Source organism: Aedes albopictus, chromosome 2 (genome assembly GCF_035046485.1).
Source record: "Aedes albopictus strain Foshan chromosome 2, AalbF5, whole genome shotgun sequence".
NCBI lineage: Eukaryota > Metazoa > Arthropoda > Insecta > Diptera > Culicidae > Aedes > Aedes albopictus.
Window position 1 is genome coordinate 393,979,878 of NC_085137.1, and position 25,336 is coordinate 394,005,213.

Consider the following 25,336-nt stretch of genomic DNA (forward strand, 5'->3'; position numbering starts at 1 on the left):
TTTCCCGATCGGAACGGGAATTGAACCCATAGCCGTAACCACTAGGCCAAATGGAGGCCCAACAGTTTCTGCTGATCGTTTTGTTTTTTGTTTTTTTTTTTATTTGCGTTAAGATATCTTAAAAGGTAATGTTCCAATTTTAACACACCTAGCTCTTGATTTTTCAGTAGTTTCCTGTAGCACCCTTTTCAATAAAATGGATGTTGAATTTGTACTGCAAAGTGTTTTAAATATTCAAGTTTTTGTACAATATGAAAAAATAAGATGTGAATGAACATCACTGCATTTATTTATAAACTTTTTACCCAAATTTTGTTTACCAATATTTTTTCCTGAGCTTTTGGTATTTTTTTTCCAACTTTTAACCAGTTTATTCCTTGTTTTTTTTTTTAAATATGATCCAGAAATTTCTTCGAGAATTATTCTATAAACCTTTATCAAGGATTTGTGCTAAAATTCATGCCGGAATTTTTGCTTTTTTTGTAGAGGAATTCGACTTAAACACCTGGAGTCTTTTCTGATGGAACCTAGAAATAACGCTTTGGTAGAAGTCCTGGAGTTAATTAGTCGGAATACCTCGATGAATATGTTGAAGAAGTGACGATGTAAGAAAACTTAAGCATCTAAAAAAAACATGTGATACTACAGTTCAACCAATCAAATACTACTGTAGAGCTGGTATGGTCCATCTTGACCGAATAATAGCCAACTAGTATTAAAAAACCCAAATAAATAAAAAAAACAAAAACATGGTGCAAATAGTTATTTGGGTTATTATTGGGCTTTCAAAGACCGTAAGCCATTTCTACTCTACACAAATTTTCAGAAGTTCAATGATATATTTTTATGGATCTATGCACGTGTTCATTCGGTTAATTGTTGATTGCAGCCAAAAATTTCTAAATTTTGATTTTTTTCGACCATCTATTAAAAAGGCCACCCGAATGACGGAATATAAAATACGGATATAATTAAATTCGAAAAACTACAAATCTTCCAAGTTTCGCGACTTTCAGAATGTCACTTTATAGTTGTTCTATGGAATGGCTGATTAATAGGTAAATTATTTAAAAACATTATCTTCAAAGAAGTATGTACTATTTTCTGAGGTTTTTAAATTTTCTGTTCTTATTTTAAATTAAATGAACCCGTATTTACAAAATCTCTATTTTTACTAAGTATTGTTCATCAAATTTTTTGAACTCCACATAAATCACATTCACATCACGGGATTCCTATGAAACATTTGAACCTTTTTCTAGAATTTAATGTCAAATTTCAATGCTGCTTTGGAATGCTTACGGTTCTTTTAAATTATTGAAATTGTAACGTTTGAGGTTTTATTGGACATTCTTTTTTCTTTATAATTTGTTGCATTGGTTGCTGAAATAATAATTGAAGTTTTTTTTGTTTTACATCTCATTCGAATAAGCAGAAACAGATTTTCATAGAAAATGATACGTTTAAACTACTTGTTGACTTGAACAAAATTTATCTTCAGTCAGAACTTGTACGAAGCATTTTGCAAAAGTTTTTTTTTTTATTTTTTCGCGGAACTGAGAGAACTAGATTGTTTAAGAATTCTTAGAGTGGACCCTTAAAAGTCCAAAAAAATTAGAAAAATATTTGTGACAATAATATTGTTGAAGTGGTGTTGAAGAAATAGAAGATAGAAAAAATAGTACAGAAAAAAATGCCGGATCAATTTGGTAGTAAATCATAATTAAAATTTGCATGATTATGATGATCTAAACTAAATTTCTTAAATATAGGAAATATTGTGAGAAAATGGTATGTTAACAAAAAAATATTTTTTAAAGGCGTTGAATTCACTAGCTTACATCATTTCTGAACTCGGTAAACTGATGATCGTTTTTAGTGAAGACTCATGCCCTGAGTTCAAACACGTTAAAGCAAAAAAATGCAGTAGAGTGGCTGACGATTTGAAATCGATTTTTGTTCTCTTTTAAAGCACAGTTGCTCTCTTCAACCACCTTATTCTCCGTAACCAATGCACCGAGTATTTTTTTTTTACTGTTACTCGCTTACATCTGCTCTTTTATAAGTGCATTGAGAATTAAATTTAAAGATGTTCATTTTATTGATAAAAATGCAAATGTTTATATTTTTTGAAAATTTAGCTCAAATTTAAGGACACATATACTGACCAATATCTCGACGTCCACCAATCTGACACAAACACAGTGTTCAGACGATCGAAACATATTATAATAAGCTTTCTTTTCATAAAAAAAAGATTGTTGTTTGGTTGTCTGCCATGCAAGATATTTAAAGTGTAGTAAAAACCATATTTTTTAAAACTGTAAAACTCGATTTTTAGGCGAAACTTAAAAACTGTTCTACTAAATTATTTTTGATGCTCGTTCTTGAAATCAGCACTTAAGGCCGTTACAAATGTTTATTTCACTTTTTGTCCCACCACTCTTTGGCTGGTCGAGGGGGGGGGGGGGGGGTGTAAAAATAATAAGGCATTTAATCCGAAAAATATTAAAAACTCATCGGATTTGTTAAAAAATTTTAAGCTAGGCCCGATATTTTGATAAATATTTTTTATCTGCCCGCTCAAAATGCAAAATCTAGCCAGAAATTTTTGAAGGGGGGGGAGACAAAAAGTCAAAATTAAATTTGTATCAGCCTAATTATGCATAAAAAATGCTGGTCCTGGAGTTCACAACTTTATTATTTTGTAAGCTTGTGTTATTTAGTAAAATTGATGAGAGATGAAAAAAAAAATAAAAAAAAACGCAAGGCATCAGAATATTGAAAAAATATGAGGACCACATTAAGAAAAAAAAAAGAAACAAAAATAAGTACAAATGTCTCAAATGGTGGATAACGTTCCGTTTTTTTTTCAAAAACATTTATTACACTAGTTTACAGCATTTTTGAACGCGGTAAGCTGATAATCATTTTTGGTGTAGAATCATGCCCTGAGTTCGAAAACGCGTATGAAAAAAATTACAGTAGAGCGGAAATTTTTTCAACTTTCCATACAAGGTTGATGATTTGAAATCGATTTTTGTTCTATTTTTAAGCAAAGTCGCTCACTTCAAACATCTCATTCTCCGTAATCAATGCTCCGATTGAGCTGAAATTTTTAATGTAGTTCGCCTACACATGATATGTCAAATAAACGTCGAGAAAGAATTTTTAAGTTGGTTTTTTCTTATTGAAAAAAATACATTTCATCAAAAAAATTTGGGAATTTTACTAAAATTTAAGAAGATCGTCCCTAAAACTCGCCAGTATCTTGAATTTCATCAATCTGACGCAAAACCTGCATTCAGATGATCGAATGGTACTGTGTTCAGCTTTTAATTTATGGAAAAAGATTAAAAACTGGTTGAACAAAACGCAATATATTTGAATTTTAATAAATTACATACAGTCAGGTTTTTTTTTACGCGGGGGATACGTACCGCGTAAAAAAAAACTCAGTTCAAAATTCGAAAAACCGCGTAAAAAAAGTCTCACCATTTCTCGACGAATCATGTAAAAATAAGACGATGAATTTTTTTTTTATATGGAGTTTTCATTTACGCGGCCGCGTAAATGAAAACCGCGTTAAAAAAGACCTGACTGTATTTTGAAAAGTTACAGAACTCGATATTGAGCTAAAACTCAAAAACTGTTCTACTTTAAATTTTTTGAAGGTCGGTTTTGAAATCAGCACTAAATTGTGCTTCAAAAATTTTGGTCGTTGACAGAAGTTCACGACTTTCGTTTTATTTTGTAAACTTGTGTTATTAATCATACCCCCTTTAGGAGTCAACAAGCACTGTGACAAAAGAAGAAAAAGAGATTTATTCTGGTCAAAACATTAGCAATACAAAGAAAACACAATAAAAAATCTTAAACAAAAAAAAACAATTATACCTATAAGGGTTCGATTCCCGGTCGGTCCAGGATCTTTTCGTAAAGGAAATTTCCTTGACTTCCTTGGGCATAGAGTATCTTCGTGCCTGCCACACGATATACACATGCAAAATGGTCATTGGCAGAGGAAGCTCTCAGTTAATAACTGTGGAAGTGCTCATAGAACACTAAGCTGAGAAGCAGGCTTTGTCCCAGTGAGGACGTTACGCCAAGAAGAGAGAGAGACCTATAAGGAATTGTTTGCTTGAAATCCATAATAAACTAGCTGTCCCCGGCAAACTTTGTCTTGCCTACTGCGTTTTTTGACGTTTCAAGTCCCTAGCCAAGTCCCCGTTCAAAATGTATGAAAACCCGATTTTCAAAAACTCTCAATTTTCCCATGTTTTAGGCCTCATAAACCTTCCTTGGGTGAAAACGAACAGAACAAAACTTAGACGACCCAAATCGGACCATCCGTTCGCAAGTTATGCGCGGTCCCACGTATGCCACTGCATTTTTATATATATAGATCCTATGCTGAATTAGAAGTTACATTTTAGAGATTGTTAATTATTATATCAATCTTTCTCTCGATCACGGGCACTCGATAAAAAGATATCGGAGGAAATATTCCCAAATTTTGTCTCACAAAAACAGAGTTATGAATTTCTCATTTCTCAAACTTTAAAGATTTAACATCCTTATTTTTTATTTTGATTTTATTATCTTATTGTTATCTAAAATCAATTTAAACATGTTTAATTGTTTTAGAAGGTGGATCTTTTTAATTCGCAATTTTGAGGATTTTTTTTTCAATTGTTCTAATTTTTATCTTTGTATATCCCTGTACTTTTATATTTTTCCTGGAAGTCTATTTGAGAAACCGATTTTGAGAGACGAAATCATTTTGGAACTTTTTTTTATAATTGGGGTGATGAGATAATTCCCGGGTACCTAGTTAAAAATCAGTTTGAAGTTTGTATGGGAGCGATCTGTCGAATCAGCCCTCGTCGCATTTTGTACTGGGCGTCAAGCTGTCAAAAGGTGATTTTGAAAAATTTGTTCGGGATCGATTTCAATAATCAAAATGAAGTTCTAAAATCTGAAAATAACATGGTTGTTCAGAAAAAAGGTGCTCTTTTATACAAAATCAAAAAAAAAAATCAATACATTTTTCTTAATTTTAAAACCCAATTTTATTTTTAGATTCTTTTCAAGGAAAATTTTATTTTCCGTGAAACTTTAGGAAGAATAATTTTAGGGTGTATTCCACACTTCTAAAATCTTCTACTTTAATAGAATGACTGAGGAAAACATTGACATATGTATGTTGTTGCGATTCAATATAAAAAAGAATGACATATGTGGAGTGGACCTGGTGTGATGGTGAGAATACTTGACTGTCACGCCGAGGACCTGGAATCGAATCCCACTCCCGCCCGACAAACTCGCAAAATGTGACGTCTTCCTTCGGAAGGGAAGTAAAGCGTGGGTCCCAAGATGAACTAGCCAAGGACTAAAAATCTCGTTAATACAGAAACAGGAACAAAGAATGACATATCAGAAATATCAGTTTTCAATGATTTGTAAAGAATATAAATACGCTTCAAAAGACACCAAAATAAACAAAACTGAAGGAACCATTCCACTCCACCCTACGGTAACGCATAGTTTCGCTCACCGAAACCATCCCTCTCGCAAGCGCTCTCAGCAGCCCGAACTATTCAGAGGTTTTCGCGCTCGCTCAGCATCATGCTCTAGGTACCCCGCTGCCGGCCGCAACCTCAAGTGCAACTGCAGTTCGACCGATACCGACTTGCAGCAGGGGGGTATGCGCGTGAAAAGGTTTTCCATCTCTGCCGCCCCCCAGTCAGTCGGTGTGGGCGCCGGGTCCACTAGTGGAAGTGGACTGAGTGTGTATGTGACGACGGCAACGACGACGACAAGCGGGAGAATGGGCGTTTGTGTGCATGCGTGGGTGGGTGGGAAGCAAATTTGCCGACTGCCGCCGTGCTGCTGCTGCTTGGTGCTCCACTAACCTTGAAAATCGGGGAAGTGCAACGGCTGCAGCTGGGGGGAAGGCAAATGTGGCGAGGATGCAGTTGCACTTTTTGGACTTTTTTTTCGGGGTAACGCGTGTGGGTGTGCGATGCGAGTCCGGTCGATTCCGGACCGGGACGACGGGCGTTGAATTTTTGGGGAAATTGCCGTTTAAGGACAAGGTATTTAGAGTACATAGCTCAAAATTTCTAGAGCACCGTTTTTTAGAAGCGTTGAACGGATTTGGATAAAAATGCATCACGTTAATTACTCAGTGATTGTCAACAGCGTGATGCATTTTAATCCAAATCCGTTCAACGGTTCTAAAAAACGGTGCTCTAGAAATTTTGAGCAATGTACTCCAAATACCTTGTCCTTAAGGACTTACTTTTTTTGGGTTGGATGGTAAAAGAAGTTAGGAATCCGTCCTTAAGGCGGATGTCTCACTCTCACTCTCGGTCGTATCCGGTTCCGGGTGGGATTCCGGGGGCAACCTCTTGCTCGAACTTTCACTAGAACGTACTTTGGGATGTGGGGGCGTTGAATAGCTGCCGAAAATAGCGAACGCTATTTCAATTTCTAATCCCCGGTTAGTCACTTCCACTCTATTTATTTCGGAACGAAAAAGCACCGGGATCGGACGACCTATTGCACTGTTTCACAATTTCTAAAAATGGTTCATTGAGGATTTCCTTTTCACTACTATAACCGTTGCACTATGACGGGCACGGCGGCGACGAGCACGAAGACTACAGCAGCCGTGACGGCCGTGGAAGACCTTCTTTGTGCGGAACGATACTGCTTCATTGAGAACTGTAGAACTGACATGTCCTGCTCTCACGGCGGGAATCGTCTCTCCCGAAAATTCAGAAAAAAAATCCGGTCGAATCCCGAGTCCGAGATGTGGGCGGCGGTTTCACGGAGTTAGAGGGCGGGAAACGTCCTCGTTCGCGGAGATCGCGATGCGGATCAACTCTTTCACGGTCGCGGTCTTTCTCGACACTGAGCAGGAACTCGCTCACGACGCTCGAATCAGGCCAACAACAGGGAGGAAAATATTACACAATTTTTCACCACCACACTATCAACGTTCAACTGCCGCCGTCGTAGCTCTAGCTCTAGCTCTAACTAGTTCGTCATTGTGGTGCGATAGTTTTAGAGCCGAACGAACGGGCGGGCGGAGGTGCGAGCGGGAGTGCATCAGTTCCTGGTGATGATAGCGGTGGGTGGGACTAGTGGGGTGGGTGGGTGATGCAGTGAGGTGCATACAGGACACAGCCAGTTTCACTTTTCTTCACACTCGCGAGAGGTAGACTGAAACTGGAAAATACCCATCCAGAGCTGCACGGTATTGTGCGGTGGTGTCCACCACTATCAGCGGTGATGATCGCCTGCCCCCGACCAAATAGTTTGACGACGACGACGGCGGCGGCGGCGGCGGCAGCACGGTAAACAGACGGTGCTTTGTGTTTACAGAAATATTGCAGTTTATTAAGTACGCTAGATGAAGTGGGTATACACAACTTCTGGGCCGGTGATGATAACAGGAGAAGCGTCCTAATGAGTGTAGAAAAAAAGCGGGAGATTGGTTTGTGAAATGGAAAGCAGCATAAGTCAAACTATGCTTTTTATTTCTAGTCCAATTTCTCGATCAGAAAATTCTCTGACTTTTTCACAACACTTGATTTTCGGTTCATTTTCCAGGATATTTCGTTCTAAGAATAACAGGGATATTGTTATGAATATTTTCTTACTTTTGATATTGAAGTTTTTGATGATCCTCGAAAGTATCCCACAATTTCCTTGAAAACTTCCAAGCATTTATTGTCCTGTCTTTCCGTCTTTATCCGGAAATTAAAAAGTTAGCAGAAGCTTTGCTTGAAATTTTATTTTTTAGTATTTTCAGCCAAAAACACGAAAAAAATGCCATTTTCGAATCGATATTTTTCAATTGAGGGGCCCATTTTGTCGATTTTGAGCAGCGCATATCAAAACATTCTTCAGATTTTAAGTTTTTCGGAACTTTTTTACGATGATTATGAAAATTAAAACAAAAAATGAGAAAATTGGGTCCATTTTGAAGCATCTCCTTCGTCTTCTTCTTCTTCCTTGTGGCTCTAAGTTTCCACTGAAACTTGGCATGCCTCTTTTCAACTTAGTGTTTTTTGAGCATTTCCACAGTTACTAATTGAAGGACTTTTTTTCCCTGCCATTACATGAATTTTGTAGATTGTGAGTCAAGCACAATGATACACTATGCCCAGGGAGTCGACAAAATTTTCCCGACCGGAACGCGAATCGAGCTCGGCGTCTCTGGGTTGGTGATCTACAGCCTTAACCACTAGGCTAACTGGAGAACCCAGTGTTTTGAAATTTTATACATTTTGTGTGGGATGAAAAATTGGTGAAAAACTTTAAACCTCATTTACTCGATTTCTAACCTCCTTAATTTCAAGATTATAATATTTCATAAAATTTACAGTAACTCTAGTATATAAAATGTTATAAAATGTTTAGCTTTTCATTCAAACTTGTACGTAAAATTTATTTTTGTTAAAAAAAATGTGTTCTTATTTCTTGTATTAAAAATTGTTGAAATCAAAAATTTGGAAAATAATAGTTAGAAGCATTTGACCATATAGTGATATGTAGCTTTTTGGAAAATTGAAATTATATGACATCTAACATAAATTCGTATGTAACAGATGGGACTTTTTCAAACAAACAATAAATAAAATGGTATACAGTTTCATTTCGATATTTGAGGTCGACCTAGAAATGGAAATGAAGAACACATTAAATAGCAATAAAAGGTTCAAAGCTAGGGAGGCGGAACACAAATTCAAAAAATATGTTTCAACTACAATGAAAACATAACAAAAAATGATTAAATTCATACAACTGGAACAGGTTTGTGATTTAAATTGATTTTGTTTATAAGTTTTAAGGACCCTATTGCCCGTAATCTACGGTACTTCTAAAAAAAACTTTTTAGACAATTCGTTGAAAAGCTTTCTGAAAAAGAAATGTCATGTATGCCGTATGAACTTTCAACAACTAATTTCATAACATTTATCAAGAACTAGCTGTTCCGGCAAATTTTGTCTTGCCCGGTTAAGGTAGTTTGACTACTGTAGAAATCATTGCAGCACCGCACTCTAGATTAATTTTATTTCGATTGTGTTGAATTTTTATACAGCTCATAAAAAAAATCAGTTAATTCACAATTTTCATACTTTTCGAGATGATTTTTGTAACTTTTTTTACTTATAAACACAGTCACCATGAAAACGAATCAAACCATGTAAGAGTCATCCCGATCGGTTCATCCGTTCGTGAGTTTTGTTGCCTCAAATGGACTTCAAACTAATTTTTATATATCAAGAATGATTTATTTTATTTTACGGAATCAAATTTTAAATTTCCCATGACATGTTTTTAGAGCTTCCACTGTTCATGTTATGCAGCAACTTTTTCCAGATATTTTCCAGAACTTATACTCTGAAACACCGGAACTTCTACCGGAATATCTACCAGAAAATAAGTTGAAACAATTCATACATTTGCCTAATGAATTTTATTTATAAAACTATCCCACCATATTTTTGAGATCTAAATGCTCTTATTATTTTCCTGAAAATCAAATATTTTCCATTAAATTTACAGAGGTACTGGAATTTATTAAGAAATTTGTTTGGAAAAAGTGTTACTTTGTTATTGTTTTTTCTTGCTTTTTGATATTGTTTATTTCATTTTTACTATTTTCAAAGCTGTTAGCCGTAGATGTAGACATTCTTTGATCGTTATCCTCAAATACTCTGCAACATTTGTAACACATATTTATTTTATATTTTTTTTTTGAAATGTTTGCTTTCTTAGAAATTTATTGAAAAAGCTCTTTCACATATGACGGAGTAGTTAGTAGTTATGTAAGAAATCCTAAGTTAGAAGTTTTGTTAGAAATCCTTAAATGTATAAGCAAATATTCGAGTATTGAACTGTGTTACAGTGTTTTCACCAAACTTTTTGAGAAGTTCATTGAAAATTTCAATATTTTTTCTGAACTTTTCATTAGTAACCCTTCAGGACGCGCGCATTTGTGAAAAGTACAACACAACCAAAAAACCTCGCTTGTCGAATACAGCGCGAGCGCGGTTCAGTTTTGGTTGCGTGATGGCGCGCGTCCTAAAAGGTTAAGGAATGATTTAGTATGTTTTAAATTTTTTTTTGTCCGGCATGGTACAAAACCTGTCGAAGTAATTTAACTTCTTTTTAAAATTTTCCTCGATTCTCATAAAAAAAGTTATATTGTTTTCAGATATTTTTTGTGGAAAACCTTCCACTTTTGTTTTTATTTTCAATACGTCCTCTGAATTCCACAATTTGAAGAACAAACTCTTTCAAAAATGTCTTCACAAGTTCCTTGAAAGAGATTGTTCAGAATCAGCGAATAAAAACTTTGAAAGAATACTCGTTCAGAAAAAAAGATCCAGGGTCCAAAGATACGACCGTGTTTGTTAAGTTCTGTAATTGTCCTTTACTTTTTAAATGTTCAAAAAAAAATGTTGCTTTATTATTAGAAAACCTGATTTTTTTTTAGAAAAACGCTCATTCCTTAGAAAATTGTTTAAAAAATTTTCTCGGGGAGAGCTAGAAAAACTTTTTTTCAGGATTTTTTCCATTATTTTTCCTGTAGAGAAATTTATCGCTGCGATCAATTTTCTGATCTTTTGTGATATGCTACAGTGTATAAAAATAAAAAAAGAAACGATTCGGAAAAATAAGTGTTAAAGTAGCATTAAAGGTACTTATTAGATACTTTTCTGCAATTCCTAAGATGCGGGATAATTTCCGATCAATCCAGAAGCAATTTTGAAAACTATCTCAAATGCTGAAACTACCGCATTGATCTCTGACAGGAGCAGCATTTTACAAATAATTTACTTATGTCTTTTGTAATTTAAGATGTTTTTTTTTTTCTTTTGCTGTAAAAATCTTCATATATGAACATTTTCGGCGTTTTTTTGCTCTTATATTTTCATGATTTTTGTAGCATTTCAAGGAATTTGTCTTTCGTTACAAAATTAATTTAGTGCCTCGTCTTCAAAAAAAAAAAAAAACAAGTCAAGTCGATTTTTTCTCGTTTTTTTATTTTCAGTCCTAGCCCTGGTTTATGGAAATGGAATTTTCTGCACCAGCATTCCTTTTGAATTTTCCAGGTTTTTGACCTAAACTTTTCAAAGCAGTATGTGATAAGATTTTTCAAGCAATGATTTTTTTCTCAAACGAAGGATATGCTGTGAATTAATTTAATAAACAGAACATTGAGAGGGTTTAATTTTTGTAACGATGCTGTCATCCGAATACGCTGTGAACAAAGAAGCGGTTATCTGGACATGATGTGGTCTGAGTGCGATCATCTAGACGCGTAGTTGGCTAGGGTGCAGTAATCCGAACGCAATATGGACAACGGAGTGCGCTGCAAGCTAATATACGAATATTTAGCCTAGAGTGCGGTAATCCTGACGCGCTTTGGACAAGAGTGAGGTGCAGAGATGCCAGATTATTTTTATCAAAAATCTGTATCAATACAGATTTTTCTGTAACGCCGTTTCTCAGGGTATATCAAACTCGGAGCGTCCTAGATTTTAATAGAAGCTAACAAAAATGTACTACTTTTTGATGGTTTAAAATTTTTACAGGTTTTTATTTTTGGAAAACATGTGTAAAAATGTACAAATTTCCATAAATTCTTTAAAGTTTAAGCAGCAATTTATAAAGTTGCCATTGATTTTATTGAAAATAACTCCATTTTTTTTGCTTTCTGGAGAAAACTGTATCAAACTTCAAAAATCTGTATTTTTCTGTGCTCTGTATCATATCTGTATAGACGGTAAAAAATCTGTATAATACAGAAAAATCTGTATATCTGGCATCTCTGGTGAGGCGTGCTGTGGAGTAAAATTCGGTTATTCAGACACACCGTAGACTATGGTGCGGTCATCAGGACGCGCGGTGGGTAAATTATCGGTTCACTTATTCGATTGAATATTGCAGAGTAAGGCCTGCTCGTTTTTAATTCTTACAATGATGACACAAATATGGCTCAAATATTATAAACTTCTCTTAGTTTTGCTAAAAATATTTCGAAACAGAAATTTGAATACCCGTGTATGCGCTCTTTTTATCTAACTAATTTTTCCGATTTTTTCTTGATTATTCTTAGATAAAACTAACAAATATTTTCAAGCTATTTCCATAACAATGTTCAAGGTATGCATTAAAAATTTAATTGCTTTCTTCAAAACTCTTAAACACTTAGAGATCAACTATGATCTCACTAGACCACTACCAGAATAGTGATTTGAAATATCAAGCATTCTCTAAAATTGTCCAAAGTCTGTTGAGATGAAAGGCTCCTATTGTTTCCTATTTTCTTCTAAGAAGAAATCCAATTTATCGGTTGTTACTCAGTTTAAACTTCAAGTAATGGTTTCTATTTCTAGTAGTTCATCTTTCATCTATTGTTTCTCGGTGTACTTGCATATTAAAAACAAATATCTATTTTTTTTTTCAAAAACACTTATCTGTTAAAAACAATGCAGTGACTATTCGGATTCCATATCTACAACTTACTTTAAACCAAATTAAAAACGGTAATGTCTAAACAAATTTTGATGGTGAAGAAAATAAATACAGTATCCAAAAAAATATGCCTTATTTTGAAAACTTTTGGTATTACAATTATACCAGAAATTTATCGAAAAATTTACTCAGGGAAGTCAGTTAGGCATTCCATTAAACATTGGTTAAAAAAAATCATAGAAAATAATTCAAATTTTAAAAGAATCTATTTGAAAAATAACTTGTGACGTGTTTTCAGGTACACCTTAAGGCGAGATATAATCTAGAAAACTCAAAAAAATACTAGTCTTGGGCTGATAACACAGCGAAACAAGAATTAACTCTTCCCAAGCAACACACATGGGCCAAGTTCCTATGATTTTTATAAAACTGTATCGAATGTTATGATGCCAGAACTAATCGTCTTATTAACGACTAAATTGCAACGATAAAAAGCGCTAGATGTGGATCCAATGTAAAACATGCATTTGAGATGCAAACAGTTTTATTACGCAATCAATTTAAAACTAAAATACAACTATCGATTGACTCACATATTGTGAGCAATTCGACAACTAATTAGCTAGTCAATGCATTCGTTATTGCCAGTTATGCACATCATCAGTGAATCAACACAACACTCAACAGTTTCATTTCTTTGATTATTATTATTCTTTGCGCTCAAATATACGTTTTTCCGTCACGCCTCAGTAAACATACCATTTTAGTGCAAATATTTGGAAAATTGTGGTGAAAATCTACGCGCCATGTTGCTTTGATTGAGTATAATTCGCCCATAAAAATCGAAAATTGCATGGTGCTGAAATTACATTTTTCTTGGTGTTATGTCCCAACTGGGACAAAGCCTGTTCCTCAGCTGCGTTTCATCTTTTACATATTTATAATTTTTTGTACAGAATAGGAATCACAAACATGGCGCAGGATCACTCACACATCTTTGAACGATGATAATTCCTATTTTAGTTGCAGGTGCTACTTTGGTTGGTCTGTCTGAAAAGCAAATGTTGGCATGTGTCTCTGTCAGATTTAGGGTCGCTGAATTTTATGTTAGAAATTTATAAATCCGTATCTGCATAATATAGGTTTATTTTATAGGGGTTATATATGGTAAGTTAGGAGAAAAATAGATTTTTTTTTGAATATTTTTGTCTTGAAGTATGTGTTCTAATGAATGCCAAATTTTCATAATGATTCAAGCAGTAGAAGCAAAAATATAGCGACGTGCTTTTTTCTCTTATGGACGCCTAGTGTATATTTGGAACTTTGAACGCGATTATTTATGAATCATGCTTTTCGAAAAAACGTCGATGCGGTGGCTACGATTGCGGATTCAGTTCTTAACAGGATTTCAACCATATTCTTAGTGTTTGCTATTTATGTGTCGAATTCTTGAACGACCAACATTTTTCATTAAATGATTTATAGCAGTGCTATAATTTCTTATTCTTTTTTTTTGGTTGAAAAAAAAGTGACTTTTTAGAAAAATCGTTCACATTTGCAAAATAAAGGCTATTTTGTTATTCCGATCGTTCAAGGACACCACAAAGTCCTTTTTAACGGTTTTGTTTTGGATTTGCACTTCTAGTTGAGCCTTGAGTTGAGCCGTTGGACTGCAATCATAGTCACAGCAAGCCTCTTTAAAGAAAACACGTTCTTCAGAAATTGTAATAACTTTGGTAATGTTGGCGTAACTTCTAGAGGCGAAGATAGTTTTTGCAGTTGTCGAGCTGACAGCTTCAAAGCTGGAAATTAATTAAAAAATATCTTAAATTTCTGTATTCTTCCTAGACACATCAACTTCTTCTGTTGCATCGGTTTCCTACTAGATGAACTGCGAACTGAATATAACAATTTACAACCTGTCGTCACTTACTGCGTGACTTACACTCCCGATCAAAAGTTTGGGGTCACCCCCTCAAAAACATGTCATTTTTTTAGGCCTATATCTCCGCCAATTTGCGTCCGATTTCAAAACGCTAGGTCTCATTCAAAAGATAATAAGTCAAAGAAACTTCGAACATGATTTAAAAGAAACTTTTTCAAGAAATTTTGTATGTAAACTTAACTGAAAGTTGCCAAATTTACTAAAAAATAAATATAAACTTACGGCAGTGTCGCTGGAAATTGGGTCGACCAAATTTAAGATGGAAATGGTAATATAACCCATTTTCTATTAGCTTTCAACTGCTTTTTACAGAACTTAGCTAAAAAATCTAGAAAAAAGTTATTAAGTAAATTAACTCTTCATGTCATCGACCAAAAGTTTGGGGTCACCCTTCAATATGATGTATCGGCCAAAAGTTTGGGGTCACATCCGTAAAACGTGGAAAAGTGATTTGGTGACATCTTCCTCATCTATAGTTCAATTTTAATTCTTTTTGGCGCATTTCAAAGATAAATAGCTAAATTTACGTTTAATGTCTTAAACTTAACGTATTTAACGATTTTTGTATATAAAAATGTTATGTAAAGTTAACACATTTCACCACATTTCAAAAAATGAGGCAACTTTACGTTATGTTTTAGTATGTAAGTTTCAACAAATATGTGTGGTTCAATGTATATGCAGTTAGTATCTTTCATTGTGTTTCAAATAAGTCAAGAAGAAGTAAAATTGAATGAAAGATGACAAAGATATCAACAAATCATTTTTCATGTTTTACGATAGTGACCCCAAACTTTTAATCGATTACATGAAGAGTTGATTTACTTAATAACTTTTTTCTAGATTTTTTAGCTAAGTTCTGTAAAAAGCAGTTGAAAGCTAATAGAAAATGGGTTATATTACCGCTCTCATCTTAAAATTTGGTCGACCCAATTTCCAGCGACACTGCCATAAGTTTATATTTATTTTTTAGAAAATTTGGCAACTTTCAGTTAAGTTTACATACATATTTTTTTGAAAAAGTTTCTTTTCAATCATGTTCAAAGTTTCTTTGACTTATTATCTTTTGAATGAGACCTAGGGTTTTGGAATCGGACGCAAATTGGCGAAGATCTGGGCCTAAAAAAATGACATGTTTTTGAGGGGGTGACCCCAAACTTTTGATCGGGAGTGTATCATTATTGATATTGAAATGGATTGATCTTCTTTTATGTGGCTCAAATAACCATTGTATATGGAATGCGCGCAGAGATGAGCCGGTTGCTTTACAAGTGAATCGATAGCCCTACAACACAGTGGTATTAGTATTATTTTACATGTTCTCAAACTGAATTTACACATAGAATATTGTACTACTGTATGACGTGTACTTGTATGTACAACGTAGAAAGTGAACTTAAAAGAACATGTTTACATAATTTTACAAAAATGCAATCTTTTCCTTATTTCACGCAAATAAATAACTTCTTAATTCCCCTTTTTTCTAATTTTCCTTAAAATTCGTTACTTTTTCGATGAATTTATGATAACGCCTTACATATTCCAATAAAATTATTGATTTAGCATGCACAATTCGAGTTTTTTTTAATCAAACGATCAAAATTATGGGACCGCGAAATTTTGCCGCGAATTTCAATTGTACCTAGACACAAGTATCCCTGATCATGTGACATCTCGCTGCTGGATCGACATGCCACGCGCCACCGATTACACCGCAAGCCGTTCATTCTAGTTTATTCTGTTTGGAAAACATTGAACGAATATTTATTTACTTTTCCGGAAGACTCTTAAAAGTTCAATAAGTCACTATCTAGGCTCCGCTAGTTGACGCAATACTCTGTGTATTGAATCAGCACTTCATCGGAAATGTCTTCCATAATGATTTGATTTCACCACCAAAGTGTACACAAATTGCATGTTTGTCCCTCAAATCAAATTTATTTCCATCGATCCTCAGATGCCTCAGAGGTTCGCCGTCGCCGCCCCGCGCCGTTCCCGCCCCTGAACGAGCTGTAATTGAAAATATTACGAAATTCAAACGGCCCGAGGCACGTGGCTCTAAACATTCCCGCGCATCTCCTCGTTCCCGGATTGCTCTAAATAGAGCTGAGCTCCCTCGCAATTCCATCCAATCCCGCGACTCAACTGATAGCGAAACCGGTCACTACCACTAGACTAGCAGCCAGCCAGCGTTCCGTTTTTATAAAATTGCAAAACACCGCACCGTCCGTCGTCCGTCCATCCAGCTCGCGGGATCCAAACAATGCACTTGAACAAACTGACTGCCTGTCTCCCTTCCGCCGCACCGCCTGCAATTCCATGCCCATTGAGTACATCACTTTCGATGACACCCTCGCTCGCGCCGGCCATCCCGTCCGATGTGGATGCATCTCTGTGTTCTGCTGGTGTTGATACAGAGCAGCGGTTCCCTTATCATCAATAAAGCCCGGTTCAAGCGGGAAGGTGATCATCTGTGAGATGAAAGGTTGAAGTACTATTTTGGTTGCATGCTGGCAACCCTAGAACAGCACGCGAAGCAGCTTCCCGTGAGTTGCGCGCGGGTTTCCACTAGTCAATTTCAGGGACAGAGTGGGGTTTGTTTAGCAAATGAGCCCTTGTGCATCCAAGGCAGGGGTTTCCAACTGCTCTTTCATGGACTTGGGCTGAATATCTACCTAATAATGCTAAAAATGAGGGATTTTTTTTTTATCTAATTCCCGTCTTATCTAAGCACCGGGAAATAATTTCGCACCTCGCCTTGCGCCTTTTGGCCAATTTTAATTGAATTGAATTTGAAGATTGAATAATTGTCCCTCGAATCCTGTTTCCGTCTAGTCAGGGCCGGATTTACAAATGTGGGGGCCCGGGGCCACAGTGTTGTGAGGGCCCTCTTTTTAGAGGATATTTTTTTTTTTTCATTGTAGAAAAAAAAAAGAAAAATTCTTCCAAAAATTAGGGTAGTTATTGGAGAAATTAATCTAGCTTAATTAGCGTAACTAGAAAAAAAGGCAATCTAAGTATAACAGATATCCAGAGTCTGAAGTCGATTGCAAAAGAAATTCTATCAAGTAAATAACGCTTTATCCGAGAGTTTTCATAGTATTAGATTCCATTGATCAAGTCGAAATTCATGAGAAAGTCCTTTAAGTCCTTTCGATAAATTTCAAATAAAATTTATTGCGCTATATTTGGGGCCGTTATTGCAAAAGCTCCAAATAGAATTTCTTACGGAATCATTGATGAAATCTATAGAGTTGCTAACCGATTACCAAGTTTCTTTTTTGTGGAACTTGAGCATAAACATTTCTAATGCGACTTCGAGAGGTGTTTCTGGTGTACGTGCAAAATAATTGTTAAGAACTCTTTGTGAAACTTCAAGAGGCAAAAAAAATCCATAGTTGTATTTTTAGCGGAAATTCTACTAAAAGCTGCTGAAGAAATTTCATCGGAAACCCATAATGAGTTCCCGATGGAATTTCTGTTTTATTTTGAAAAGAATTATAAGTAAAATTTCGCAATAATCTTTGACGGACGAATTTTTAGCCAATTTAAACAAAAATTGTTTATTTGTATTTGTATTTATTCAGTTTAACGTTACACGAGCAGGAATGAATAACTGACACATAACTTGAGCATACCAAAGTCAGGTATCATACCAGGATAAGGTATTGATCGGTTATCCAAGTATTGAAAATAACTTATTTTGGTATTTTATAGGTATTGATAAAATACCTCAACGAGGTATTGGTTTGGTGTTGAGGTCTGCTTGAGGTATTATTCAATTATGAAAAAATCGCTATTTATATGGAAAAATAGCCGATTATTATTTGGGTATTGCCATACCTGAAGTCATTATTCACGCGTTGTAATACACACCATTTATTATTTTAGGTATTTTACCTCTTATGCAGGGCTACTTAATACCTCATTCAGGTTGTAGGTATTTGTTTTTCCATACCTGAGTTAGTTATTCTTCAGCTATTTTCTCCTGCTCGGGTAGCCTATAGTTACAAACTTTAAATTGTTTGCAAAACTTTAAATATTTCAGGATCTTTCAAGAATTTCTCCACAAATATCTACTGCAATTTTTATAAGGAACCTATGGATTTTTTAAGAGTTCGCCTTAAATTACACATTCAAGCCAGGAAGAAAAAATCGTCATGAATTTAATCATTTTAAAGAAAATCGGATTAGATCTTTGCAAAAAAAAATCCACTCAAAATTCTTACTAATTTCTTCAAAGAAATGCTTCAACAATTCTGTGATTCAATTTGAATAATTTATAAGTTTAGTTAGTGCACGCAGAAAAATGGCGCTTGTTTAAAACAATAAAACGCATGGTTGATTTTCAAACTGAGAACTTACTTATTCCAAAGTTATATTTAATTGTTTTCATTTAGAGTTTATCGATAAAAACAACCGATTACCATCATTTCATATAACGTCAAAAATTTCATTTGTTTCAACAAAATAAAAACCATAAACATGGTCCGAAAGCACTCACACATCTATAAAATGTTTACCCCAACATCGCCACAACGAAGAACGTGTAGCAAATCCATCACGCCAACTTCCAAGTGCCGTGATGGATAACGCGCAGGTACTCACGACAGCATCCACAAAAAGTTGATCGGTTTCGCCTTTTTTGTCTTTTTTAGTCGTTCTCCTCTCCATCCGCTTACCGACGCTCTAAAAATAGATTTCCGAACTGCCGCAGCTGCTGCCGTCACCAACACATTCACATTCCGGGTTTGTTAGTGGCAAAAGTGCAGTCGTTTGAATCAATCCATTATTTCATGTTGAAAATACCATGTCTCTGTTTGTTGCCAAAAATGTCGAAAAATGAAAATATTTGTATTATCAAACAATAGAACAGTTCAGTTTAAACTAGAAATCAGTTTGTCGCTATAGTAAACTGAAAAATTGGTTGATTTGAACTGGAATTTAATTGTGTTTACAATTTATTTTTCTGCGTGTGGAATCAAACTCTACAACTCAAAAAACTTTTCTTTAATCTGAAAAAAAAAAAACTTGCAAATCTTCAAAGAACTATACAGGAAATGTTTAGAAATAATACCAATAATTTTCGATAGAAATAAACACGAATTTTCAGCAGAAACTTTTCGACTCTCTATTCCATAGAGTTTAAGATTTCATCCAGAATTCAGGTGAAGATGATCATTCCGAACCATAAAAATATCAACAACTTTCAGAACAAGTTTGTAATTTTATACAAAGGCAGATATCTGCTTCTTTCTTATTTGAAGCACAATATTTCACACACATCATTTAATAGTAGAAGTATTTGTGATAAAAAATTGAAGCAGGATGTTTCTAGCACTACTTTTTTTCGATTCCCATTTGAAGTTAGATTTTGTGGGGGCCCCTAAAATGTGGGGGCCCGGGGCCATGGCCCCCTGGCCCCCCCTTAAATCTGGCCCTGCGTCTAGTCCACGTCTATTTTGGGCACAACCTGAATTCAATTCCAGGTAAAATTTCTACGTGACACTATGATACGTAGAGTGGGGTGGTCAAAAATTATGATTTGACCGTAAGTGTTTATTGGAAAAGTCGGTAAAACTGTTTGCAATCCAATTTATATCATGTACGATTGAGCAGAAAGTTTTAAATTGAAATAAATGTAGTACTATTTTAGCCCACCAGACCATAGTAGGATGCCATCACAGTATGAAGAATTCTGTATCTGTGATTGTGAAATACGATGTTTCGTATGCAGAAAATCTACACATACATTGGCTGGTATCCTCCCTAGGCGAAAAAACAGTAAACAAACATTGTACTGACGAGAAAAAGCGATTGATGTGATAAATTGAACAGCTCTTGATGTACTTTGCAGCAGTGAAATCTAACTTTGACCCAGAGAGCTTTTGTGGGGTGTGAATTGATGGGTCGTTCAACGAGTAAATCTGAAATTTGGAACATTTATCGGTGTTGAAGAACAATTCGGCTAACTGCTGCTTTGTCATATGCAATATGTCAACTCGAAAGTTAAGTGAAATTGAAGTTAAATTTGTGTTATTATGCGATTTCCCGTGCCAAAAAGGCTGGTTTTCGATAGTTTACATCTTTTTGCTTCCATCTAATTAGGCATTGGCATAGGTAATTCGTAATACATACAGGGTGTTAGGTTCCTGAGTGCAAACTTTTTAAAGGGTGTTAGAGGACCATAAATAGAGCAAAAAATTGTTCTACGCATATGGTCAAATCTTAACCGTTACGTAGTTATTGAACGTCCCATGTTTTTGACTCTTATTGCCTTAACTGGCTATAACATGAAAATGGTTAAACTAATCGAAGTTTTTTGACCCATATTCGAAAGATTATTGAATTTTCTATCAAATGGCATCTTTGAATCGATTAGTTTAGTTAAATAACTAAGTTTTGTAAAGCAAATAGCTCAAAAGTGATGTGTTTTAATTTATTTTTGTCAATTATCTTTGAAAAATGCGTAGTAAATTAAAATTCTTTCTTCGGCAAAGTTGTGGCCCCTGCTTCACTCTACAATTCGTTCTTTGACATCAAACTTTTATCTCTTATCGTTTTGTTGCAATTTTGATTTTAACATCGCATTTCAGATCATAAATTTGCAACTGTCATGGAAAGCACTTTTTTTCGCATTGTGCCGCACATTTAAATCAAAATTGCAAGAAAACGATAAGAGCTAGACATTTGGTGCCAAAGAACGAATTGTAGAGTGTAACAGGGACCACAACTTTGTCGAAGAAAGAATTTTAATTTATTACGCATGTTTCAAAGATAATTGACAAAAACCAATAAAAATACACTATTTTTAGCTATTTTGCTCTAGAAAACTTTGCTATTTAACTAAACCAATCGATTCAAAGATGCCATTTAATAGAAAATTCAATAATCTTTCGAATAAGGGTAAAAAACTTCGATAAGTTTGACGATTTTCAAGTTATTGCCAGTTAAGGCAATAAGAGTCAAAAACATGGGAAGTTCAATAACTACGTAACGGTTGAGATTTGACCATATGCGTAGAACAATTTTTTTCACCATTTATGGTCCTCTATCACCCTTTAAAAAGTTTGCACTCAGGAACCTAACACCCTGTATATGAAATAATTGACTAATTTTAGGCTGATGTGACTGGAATTGGCAAATATGACGAAGTAAATTTTTATCCTATAATAATCGTAATTATGTTATATTTTTCCACATTAGTATATTAGTTCGACAACATAAACTCCTTTAAACTGCTATAAATTGGATTTCCAATTCAGAAAGTAATTCTTATATTTAATTCAAAAGAAATGAATTGGAATTTTCTGAATTCCATTCATCAACAGCTGCCAAACTGCTTGACTCATCGTCAAGTGTAAAATACGATGAAAGAAGATTAAACGAGTTGTTCCCATTTATATTAAAAATAAATATTAAAAGAGTTCAAGAACAATTCCCCAAAAAATATTAAAAACATTCAATTTTGAAGAAGTTTTAGACTTAGAGTGTGCAGTTGACCCAAAACTGTTAAACATAACAATAAAAAACACAGTTTATCTTCAACATATTGGGTATTGAAGTGAAGACCGTACACGTACATTTCATAAAATTTTTGAAAACTTTGACAAGGTCAAGTAACAAATTGCCCAACGTTGAACACAGTACATTGATAATGTCATACGAAGTTGGGGTAACAGCATTCTGCTAATGATCTAATCTCTAAAGTTGTAATACATCAGCATTGCACTATATTTATTTGTTTTTTTTTTCAGTTTTAAATTAGGGATGCGAAAGTAAGACCGACAATAGCGAAAGCGGATCGGAAAGCACTTTGGATATAGATTCCGATCTTGGACCAGAACCGTATCCCAAGGACGTAGATGCATGGCTTGTTCGTTTTAATAAAAGCTCAATATGGCAGGAAAAACGCCTCGTGAAAATTAGAAAAAAAAAATAAGGAATGTCCAATGCGTGCAGGTTTCAGTTTTAAACATTGACGGTCATAAAAATACGCTTACAATTTACCCAGGAATCTTCAAATGATGAGGAAGCATCAGGAGAATTATACCGATATATCCAGTGAAAAAAATAAAAAAAATATATGTTCAAGAATGCTGTGAGTACATCACTAACAAATGATCAAAGATTTTAAATGGAATCTAGAACTGTTTCATTGAAAAGTTCATAATGGAGACGAATCTGCCGATTTTTGTAAATTTTCGATTCACTTGAACTGTTGTAACTGGAAATATTATTACCATAAACCACCTCCGAACAAAATGGTTTGGAAATGAAGAAAACAAAGCAGTTATAAAAAAAAATTGTAGCCAACCTTATTGAATTCGGCACATTTTTGCAATATTTGCAACCACACTTATTTTTGAAAGTAAAGATTTTAATGCCAATTCTGCATACATCTTTTTTGAAATGTTTCCCAAACTCTTTGGTGATGGGTTTAAATATAAATGTCCTGTTATTTCCAGAAATATTCTAAATTTGTTGTAATTGTTCCCGATTTTTAAAACAAAAGCTTGACCAATTTGACATTTCTACACATATTTTCCATTTTTTTTTTTTGGGAAAAGAAAAACAAAAATTATGATGGATTTTAATTCCAATTCTGAACATTAGAATTTAGAGACTAATTCAACAATAAATGAAGATGCCTGTGGTGTCATTGGATAAATTAGTTTTTTATTGTATTGATATCTTAAAATATAAACGTAGAATTAGCTAAAATTAGTGAAAATGCCATTTATGTGTATTTTGATGAATGCTAATTCTACACTTATTTTTTCAAAGATATATTTACAAAAAAAAACAAAAAAAAAAAGATTTCACAATTTCAGTACCGAAAATCGGTTCTGCTACACTATTGTACACAACCATTGGATTAAATTTTTTTGTACGATTGAACCTAAATCACTTTAGGATTTTTTGACAGTTTTGAAGAGATCTGTGGTTTACTTAAAACTTTCGTTGGAAAAAAACTTCTTAATTTTTTGGATTTTGAAAAGTTATTTTCTGGTAAAACTCTTCCAGGAAAGCCCGCTTGAGCTTAGACCTAAAATATATGGCGTAATTTTTGAAGAAATTTACAGTGAAATTTCTAGCGAGAATCGTGAAGATTTCTGCAGGCACAAGTGCGGAAATGTGAAAAGATCATGACATAGTATGAATGCCTAACCCAGGCAATTCTAGGTAAATTTAAAAAAAATCACGTGGTTTTTTTATGGATTTCATTTTGTACAGCTCCAGAAGCTCATGAATTATCCGAAACAATTACATTTTCAAAACTATTCGAGTTTAGAGAAAATTGTTGAGGTTTGGTGCTACTGTGAAGATTTACTGAATGTGTTTTGGCCTTTTGATGTATAGAAAAAAAAAATTCTAGAAAGTGAAATAAAATAAATAAAGGTTCCTCTCGCAAAGATGATCTATTGAATTGGATCGATTATGAAAAAAAATGAAGAAACTTGTAACAATTTTAATTGCGAGCCTGCTGATGTCATTACTATTAAATTTAAGGAAGGATTTTTTTCGTCTCAAGTCCTGGAACAATATGTATGATTTAGGTTGTTCACACAACATTTCCTGTGGAGTTTAAAGTAAAACTTTAAGCAAACTTTCGAGTGAAATTTTTGAAAGAAACATCGATATGGTAATCGATAGTGGCACTCATGTAGTAAAAGCAGGCCAAAATAAATTGTCGAGTTAAGGTTTCACCCATAGATAGTAGGATTTTTGGGGATTGTATACCCATAATAAAATTCTGCTATTTTTACCGGTCAAGTTTCGCATATAAAATAAGGGAAACTAATGGTTTGGGACAAATTTTAGAAGAACTCCTTGTTAGAAATTGAAAAAAAATCATGGATTTCAGCTTTCATTAAGATATGTGGCATAAATAATTTATAAATTTTGTTTTATTTTTATTTTATTTTTATTTGATTATTTTAAATTTTTATTAAGTTTTCATTTTTTTCAATTTTTTAACTTCTACTCACAGGACTCGCAAGTTGTTTTGGCAGTACTAGTCAGACTAAAAACCAATTTCGGAGCAAATTCGAGGGTTACTTCCTAACAGACTGTTCAGCAAAACTTTCACTACAAGTCAAGATGAGCTGTATTTAAAGTCCAGAGAAATGGAAAAAATAAAAATTCTTTAACTGGATGAAAACATTTCACGTGAAAGCTCTAGTGTTTTTTTTTTTATAAAACTCCTTCTATATTAATTTCCAAGATTTTTAAAATTCTTATACTATTTTGAGTTTTTATAGGAACTCGTGGGTGAATTTTTGTTATAAGAATAATAAAAAACAAACAAGAAATCTCCAAAACAATCCCTGGTACAATCAGCTAGGAAGCTTAATATCTGAAGATCTCACAAGTGTATAGTTTTAACGACACATAGATTCACGCCATTATCATTTTTGCCTGTTAGAAGAACTTATTCGATTTAAAACACTAGCTAAAATTAAAAAAATGCCAATTCTGCAAAAACAAAATAGAAAAAAGTAACATAAATTACTTTTAGAGATGGAAAGCTGATAAGGGCGAGAAAATTCCTTACAATTCCACTACTTTCGCTTACCTTTGGACAAGCACAAGTGATGAAATTAAAAGATATGGGCTCATCCTTACAAGTTTTCTATTTTCAACAGTACAAATTTCATTTTTTTTTGCAAAACGGAAGTAAAGTTGCATTTTTTATAAAAATTTCAAATAGTTGAGCCAGCTATATCGATGTGATTTGGACATATCCTAAGCAGACTGAAGGTGGTGGCAGGGTACAGCAGGAGACTCAATTGTATATGAATTGGCGAAAAATCAGTCTAGTAAAACTAGAGATCACGTGTTTACAACTATTAAAACGACGCTTTAACCAACTATGTCACAGAATAG

General features: G+C 34.2%; 1 protein-coding gene across 5 annotated transcripts in view; it reads right to left on the reverse strand.

The window, feature by feature from the left end:
• Positions 1–25,336, reverse strand: part of LOC109410770 (PR domain zinc finger protein 1) — a 209,200-nt gene that overhangs the window by 36,537 nt on the left and 147,327 nt on the right. Inside the window, exon 1 of one of the 5 annotated variants that reach the window (XM_062853228.1) lies at positions 6,364–7,121. The exons of 3 other annotated variants lie outside the window; for them this stretch is intronic. The gene's annotated coding sequence lies outside the window, so the exon portion shown is untranslated. Of the gene's footprint in view, positions 1–6,304; positions 7,122–25,336 lie in introns of those variants that run through there. One more of the 5 variants, XM_062853227.1, reaches the window with a different exon arrangement.